The 8294-nt window shown below is 41.7% G+C and overlaps 1 pseudogene; it reads left to right on the forward strand.

The window, feature by feature from the left end:
- Positions 1–3375: 3375 nt before the first annotated feature.
- LOC123951543 lies at positions 3376–4474 on the forward strand (annotated as a pseudogene).
- Positions 4475–8294: the final 3820 nt, after the last annotated feature.

The raw sequence follows: 8294 nt of genomic DNA on the forward strand, positions 1-8294 counted from the left end.
CTTCAGAAGAATAGGTATGATTTCTTCTTTAAATGTTTGCTATAATTTCCCTGAGGAACCATCTCGCCCTGGAGGACTCTTGTTTGTTGGGAGATTTTTAATTATTGCTTCAACTTACTGGCTGATTATGGGTCTGTTCAGGTTTTCTATATCTTCCTTTTTCAGTTTTGGCAGTTTATATGTTTCCAGGAATGCATCCATTTCTTCCATATTGCCTCATTTCTTGGCATATAGTTAATATGTTCTTAAAATTGTTTTTATTTCCTTGGTCATGATTTCTTCTCTTTTATTCGTAATTTTATTTAAGTTCTTTCTCATTTCTTTTTATTAAGTCTGGCAAGGAGTTTAATCAGTTCTTTCAAAGAACCAGCTTCTAGTTTCATTGATTTGTTATACTGTTCTTTTGATTTTTATTTTATTGACTTCTGCTCTAATCTTTATTATTTCTCTCCTTCTGCTTGGTTTAGGCTTTATTTGCTGTTCTTTCTCAGTTCCTTTAGATGTAAGGTTAGCCTGTGTATTGGAGACTTTTCAAATTTTTTGAGAAAGACTAGTATTTCTGTGTACATGCCTATTAGGACTGTCTTTGCTGTGTCCCAAAGGTTTTCAACTGTTGTGTTTTCATTTTCGTTTGTTCCCATGAGTTTTTAAAAATTCTTCTTTAATTTCCTGGTTGACCCATTCATTCTTTAGCAGGATGCTCTTTAACCTTCAAGTGTTTGAGTCCCTTCCAAATTTCCTCTTGTATTTGACTTCAAGTTTCAAAGCACTGTGGTCTGAAAATATCCAGGGAATATTCCCAGTCTCTTTGTACCTGTTGAGACCTGATTTGTGATCCAGTATGTGACCTATTCTGGAGAAAGTTCCATGTGCTCTTGAGAAGAATGTGTATTCTTTTACTTTAGGATGGAATGATCTGTATATATCTGTATAGGCCATCTGGTCCAGTATGTCATTCAAAGCCGTTGTTTCCTTGATGATCTGTTTAAGTGATGTGTCCGTTGCTGTGAGTGGGGTGTTGAAATCCCCTACTATTATTGTATTATTATCTTTGTGTTTCTTTGATTTGGTTATTAATTGATTTACAAAATTGGCTGCTCCCAAATTAGGGACATAAATATTTATAATTGTTAGATCATCTTGTTGGTTGGACCCTTTAAGTGTCCCTCGTCATCCCTTACTATACAGTCTTTGGTTTATAATGTAATTTGTACGATATTAGGATTGCTTTCCTAGCTTTCTTTTGAAGTCCATTGGCATGATAAATGGTTCTTCACCCACCCACTTTCAATCTAATATAGGTCTAAAATCCGTCTCCTATAGACAGCATATGGATGGGTCTTGCTTTTTTATCCAATGTGATACCTTGAGTCTTTTGATTGGAGCATTTAGCCATTTACATTCAGAGTTAAATATTGACAGGAATTTAGTGTCATTGTATCATGTGCAAAATCTCTGTTTCTATAGATTGTCTCTGTTTCTTTCTAGTTTGTGTTACTTTTGGGCACTCTCTTTGCTTACAGGATCCCCTTTAATATTTCTTGCAGGGCTGGTTTAGTGATCACAGATTTTTTTAAGTTTCTGTTTATCCTGGACGCTCTTTAGCTCTCCTTCCATTCTTAATGACAGCCTTGCTGGACAAAGTATTCTTGGCTGTGTGGTTTTCTCATTTAGTAACCTGATACATCTTGCCAGCCCTTTTTGGCCTGCTAGGTCTCTCTGGATAAGTCTGATGCCGATCTAATTTTTCTACCATTGTAGGTTAAGGAGCTCTTACCTTGAGTGGCTTCCAGGATTTTCTCTTTATCTCTGAAATTTTCAAGCTTCACTATTATATGTCAGGGTACTGATCTATTTTTATCAACTTTGGGGAGGGGAGGATTCTATCTACCTCTTGGACTTGAATGCCTGTTTCCTTTCCCAGATTTGGGAAGTTCTCAGTATGATTTGCTCAAATATACCTTCTGTCCCTCTCTTTCTTTCTTCTTCCTCTGGGACCCCAATAATTCTAATATTGTTTTGGTTTATGATATTGCTGATTTCTTGAAGCCTCTACTCATGGTCCATTAATTGTTTTTCTCTCTTTTCTTCAGCTTCCTTCCTTTCCCTCCTCTTGTCTTTTATGTCATTGACTTTCTCTTCTGCTTCATTTACTCTAGATGTTAGAGTATCCATTTTAGAGTGCATCTCAGTTAAAGCATTTTTAATTTTGGCCTGATTAGATTTTATTTCTGCTGTAAGAGATTTGGTAGTGTCTTTTATGCTTTTTTCCCCCCAAGCCTAGCTAATACATTTATAATTGTTATACTGAAATCTAGCTTTGAATTTTTACTTATGTCCATATCAATTAGATCTGTGGTAGAGAGTATCACCTCTGGTTCTTTTTTTCTTTCTTTTTTAGATTTTATTATTTATGTATTTTAGAGAGAGAGAGAGAGCCCAAACAGAGGGAGGAGCAGAGGGAGAGAGAAAAACAGACTCCCCACTGAGCAGAGAGCCCAATGCAGGGCTCGATCCCAGGACCTTGAGATTATGATCTACTCTGAAGGCAGACACTTAACAGGCTGAGACACCTAGGCATCTCTGGTTCATTCTTTTGTTGTAGATTCCTCCTTCAAGTTATTTTTCCCAGAGAAAAATGGATGAACGAGAGAAGAAAAATCAAGAATATCAAGTATGACCTAAATGAAATACATACTAGACAAATCTAAAGAGGTCAGAAACCAGAAAAGAAGAAAAAGAAGGAAAAAGAAAGGAAAAAAGAGAGTGTATAATCTCACAGGTCGACAAAACAGGGCGATCCACTTAGCCCTCGGTGTATCTTGGTCTGTTTGTTAGAAGACGCTAAATCCCAAAATTATAAGGAATGCAAAACACAAAACCACACACACACACACACACACACACACACACACACACACACACAGAGAGAGAGAAATAAAATTGAATAGTGTGAAAGGAAGCCAAAATTGAAGACTATATCTATAAAATATAAATGTAAAAATGAAAAGAGACACCTGAGTTGGATAGTTGGTTAAGCATCTGCCTTCACCTAGGTCATGATCCCAGGGTCCTGGGATTGAGCCCTGTGTTGGGCTCCTTTGCTCATCAAGGAGACAGCTTCTCCCTCTGCCTGCTGCTCCCTCTGCCTTCTGCTCCTCTATGTGGTCTTGCTTTCTCTCTCTCTCTCTCTCTCACACACACACACACAATTAAATAAAAACTTAAAAAAATGAAAATTAAAAAAAGACTTAAAGAGTTAAAAGAAGAAATTTGTAGAAAAGTTAAAAAAAAAAAAAAGAAAAAGAACAAAAGAACTCTCACCTGGATTTAAATCCTAAAGCTAGAAATGGGAGCCCTCCAAAAGTCACAAGTCTTGCATGTGTACTCCTCGCCATGGCTCAGCTCCACAGATGCTTCTTCACTGGCAAGATATATGTGGTAGATGATGTGCGCTTTTCAATTCTGGCATGCTCTGAAATTGCTGACCTTAGCAACATCATCAATAAATTGCTGGAGGCCAAAAATGAGTTCCACAAACGTTGAGTTTGATTTCCTTATCAAGGGCCAATTTCTGCAAATACCCTTGCTCAACAACTTGGAACTGGAAAACATCCCATCAGAAGAGGCTGTGGATGTGGAGTATGTGGAGAAGTACACTGCCCCTCAGCCAGAGCAATGCTTGTTCCATGATGACTGGAACTTCTCAGTCCAAGGGACAAAGGAATGGATCTTGACGGGTTCTTAATGATAAGACTTCTTGGATCTGGTCCTTGGAAGGAAAGTCAGTAATGACAATCGTGGGACATACAGACATTGTAAAAGCTGTCGCCCGAGTGAAAAAAAGATAGCTTGTCTTGCCTACTAATGAGTATCTCTGTGGATGGGACGATTCTCTTACAGGAGCAGAATGTGGAGAGAACCACAGTGAAAGCCCTACATGCTGTAGAGGCCATGCCAGAAGTGTGGATTCTCTAGCTATTGATAGCGCCAGAACTAAATTTTGCAGTGGCTCCTGTGATAAGAAGCTAAAGATCTGGTCTGCAGTTCCTACAGATGAAGAAGATGAATTGGAGGAATCCACAGATCAAGAAAAAAACAGAAAATAGAGCAGTTGAGATCAACAAGAACCATCTTTGGCTGCAAGGAAGCAGTATCCTTAGTTCTGTGGTCAGATGCTGAAGAAATCTGCAGTGCATCTTGGGACTGCAGAGTTAGGGTGTGGAATAAAGAGTCTGGCACTCTTAAGTCCATTTGCACAGGAAATAAAGTGTTTGATTGTATCTCCTATTTTCCATTTTGCAAACATTTTGCATCTGGAAGCACAGATAGACATGTCAGATTGTGGGATCCCTGAACTAAAGATGGTTCTTTGGTATCCCCGTCCCTAACCTCACATACAGGCTGGGTCACATCATTAAAGTGGTCTCCTGCTTATGAGCAGCAGCTGATTTCAGGTTCTTTAGGCAACTAGGTTGCCTAGTTGAGAGTTTATGGCAACACCTAGCTGAGGGGTCCCTCCAGAGCTCACTGAGTGTAGCGGGCTTCCCTGCTCCAAAGCTTGTGAACTCTGCTGCACTCAGGCACCCCTGGTCTTCCTGTGACCCTGGGGATCCTGAGACCACACTGTCCCACCTAGGATTCTGCCCCGCTTCATCACCTGAGCACCTTTCAGGCGGAGACGTCTCTCACTGAAGTAGACGTCTAAAAGTTCTGATTTTGCGTTCCGCTGCTTATCCCTTTCCAGAAGGTGGTTTATGGAGGCTCCCTCCTCCCGAAGTTTCCCCTCAGATTCACATCTGTGCACCTCCTACCTTGCAAAAAGGGGTCGCTTTTCTATCTGTAGACTTGCAGCAATTCTTTTCTTCAATCTCAGGTTGACCACAGGTGTTGAGAATGATTTGATAGATACCTAGCTGAATTCAAGGACTAGATGAAATGTGGGTCCACTCCTCTTCCACCATCTTCCTCTGAGAGCTAGAAAGCATCTTTTGCATTTCAGTTATTGTATTAACTCTGTTGTGTGTGTGTGTGTGTGTGTGTGTGTGTATGTATGTGTAGAATATATCTGTATATATTCTATCTTTCTGTTGAAGTTCTGAGTTCTCTCACTCTTCTCTCAAGTCGGCTGAGCATCTTTATGACCATTTGAACTCTTTATCAGGTTGATTGCTTATCTCTATTCTGTTCTTTTTCTGGTTTTATCTTGTTCTTTCATTTTGAGCATAATCCTTGATCTCGTTACTTCATTTGACTTTTCTCTGTTTCTTTGTTTTACTGATTTATGCAAAACCTCCACCTCTCCCAGTCTTCAAGGAGTGACCTTGTGTAGGGAAGTCATTTGTACACACTGCATGCCTGTTAGCGCTGGCTGGCTGGTGCTGGTGCAGGTGAAGGCCAGGGGTCCTTGGACACTGTGCATGGGGGCCACCCTCTTGGGATGGCTTGAGTTGGAATGGGCACAGGCCAGGTGTTCCCAGGGTGCTGTACACTGGGGCTGCCCTGGTGGGAAGGCTGGAACTGAAGTCAGCACGGGCCAAGGGGTTCCTGGGGTGCTTTTCATTAGGGCTGCCCTAATAGGAATGTCTGGAGTGGGCATAGGCCAGGGATTTTCATATGAGGGGGCACTCTGATGGAATGGCTGGATCTAGAGAACGTGTGGACATGGGGGCCCCTTTTGGGGGATTGTTGGAGCTTGTGTGGGCTAGGGTCTGGGCTCGTTGGGGTGGCAGGCCAGCTAGACCATCCAGATCCTACTCTGGTCTGTGCTGTCAAAGTGGAGGGGATATAAACAGTGGCACTTGCCAGCACCTCCGGTCCCAGAGACTTCCAGCACTTACCTCACCGTATGGCCCATGCTCTAGGATTAGATGGGTTTCCTTCACATGTAGGCTAGTTGCCCTTTCAACATCTCATCTGGTTTTTGTTGTTGTTGTTGTTTTGTTTTTATTTTTACTGTGCCCAGGGCAGGCAGATCTGCACATGGCCCCTCAGAGCTATCCCCCCCTTCTGCAGTTGGTAGCATCAAGTGGGGTTCCTGTCATTACTGTGTCTGTTTTTCCTGATGTTCTCTGTATGATCTCTACCCTTCGTTGTGCAGAAGCTGTTCAGTCAGACCTTGGTTCTTCTTTAGGAAGTATTGCTCTATATGTATGTATAGATTGCAGATGTAAGAGGTTCCTCCTACTCGACCATCTTGAACCCCTCCCCTGAAACGAAGGTTTTTACTAAATTGCTCGAGAACAAAATCTTGCCTGAGCTAATGTGAACCTATTTGGCAGAAAAACTTGATATGAAACTATTATATTATTTAACTCACTTTAAAAAATATTTGTGTATACTGTACTGTGTGGTGACTAACATAGCATAGTAAAATAAAATTAAAAAAATATTTGTGCATTTTGCTCTAGGAATATTAATGTGTTTGATTAATGGAAGCCTCAGACCCTGCTAAGGGTGTTATGTAATTTGTCTTGTAGGGGTCATATTTTTTAAAAATGAAAAATTTTGAATTCTAAAATCATTGGTCCTCAAAAATTTCAGACAAGGGGTTGTGACCTATTACTTTCCTTAAAATACAGCAGCTGGAATGAATGCAAGACTTTGCTTGTGGTCCGTGTACCAGCTCAGAGTACAATAGTGGTGATCAGATCATCTTAGAAACTAAAATTTTAGCTTCATGAACAAAGCAATAAAATGTGACTTGAAAGTACGGGTAGGTAAATTTGCAGGGCTTTCTGGGAGATGCTTTCAGGGGAGTCCCATGGTGTTCTCCTCTCGGCCAGATCCCGACCAGCGGCTTCATGGGTGGTTTCTGGTAAATCAGGACTTTTTGCGGTAAGCAACAGAAGTCTATATGAGCTAGCTCAGGCCCAAGGATTCTCAAGGAACACAGGGTGAGGGCATAGCTGGCCCTTTGTGATGTTACAGAGCCAGGAATTAAAACCCCATGGGAATTTAAGGGTTCCCTCACTGTCTTTTTTTCCTGCTTCTCTACTGGTCCACTTTATCCATCTCTCTGGCTAAAGAGCAATTTTTTTTTTTTTTTTCAATTCGCTTGGCGGAAAATGACCATTGCCAACAGCTCCTGTGCTGTTTCTCCTCCCTTTACCAGCACAGCCTGATGGGGGCCCCACATCTCAGTTTAAATACCACATTCCTCAGGAAAGGACATCGTCTGGCCCAATAGGCTAAGGCTTTGTTGTAGTCTAGAGGGACAGGGGTACTTTTTCCAAATGTGGGTCCTCTCTCAGTAACTGTGTGGATGAGGAGGAGACGGGCAACTCCTGGTAAAGTGTGTCCAGGTTGGAGAATGGAAGGTTGGGCAGACCCCACCCTCTACAAAAAACAAAAAAAACAAAAAACCAAAAAACCAAATATATACACATATGTTTGGGATGTTATAACAAATACCATAGCTTTGGTGACTTAAACAAATATTTTTTTTTTCCTCACAGTTTTGGAGGCCGAAGGTCTGAGATAGGGTGGCAGCATGGTTGGGTTCTGGTACAAGCTGCCTTCTTGGCTTATAGAGAGCCTCCTTCTTCACTGTGCCTTCACATGGTAGAGAGAGATCTCCTTGTCTCCTCTACTTAAAAGGGAATTGGGGCGCCTGGGTGGCTCAGTGGGTTAAGCCTCTGCCTTCAGCTCAGGTCATGATCTCAGGGTCCAGGGATCGAGCCCCACATCGGGCTCTCCGCTCATCAGGGAGCCTGCTTCCGCCTCTCTCTCTGCCTGCCTCTCTGCCTACTTGTGATCTCTCTCTATCAAATAAATAAAATCTTTTAAAAAGGGAATTAATTCCATCATGAGAGCCCCACTGTCATGACCTCATCTAACCCTAATAACCTCCCAAAAGCCCCATCTCCGAATACCATCATATTACACAGCGGGTTGGGCTTCAACATATGAATTTTCAGATATGCAAACATTCAGCCCATAGTGTGTGTGTATACACATGATATATAAAGCATCTACCTAAAAGACATGGCAAGGACTGTTATTTACTTTTGGATTCATGTAGTCCTTTTTGAAGCCCAGAAATGTACAAAGTGACCGGACAGGTAGGTCAGGCTACAAGCAGAGAAAACAGATTCTGTACCTTGAAACGAAATAGACCACACATGCACCATCACTGCCATGTCTGTACCAAGCTGAAAATCGTGGTTTAAAAAAAGACAAGGTGTGGGGCACCTGGGTGGCACAGTTCGTTAAGCCTCTGACTCTTGGTTTCCACTCAGGTCATGATCTCAGCGTTGTGAGATCGAGCCCCACATTGGGCTCCGTGATCAGCT

This window comes from Meles meles, chromosome 10 (assembly GCF_922984935.1).
Source record: "Meles meles chromosome 10, mMelMel3.1 paternal haplotype, whole genome shotgun sequence".
In the NCBI taxonomy this organism is placed as follows: domain Eukaryota; kingdom Metazoa; phylum Chordata; class Mammalia; order Carnivora; family Mustelidae; genus Meles; species Meles meles.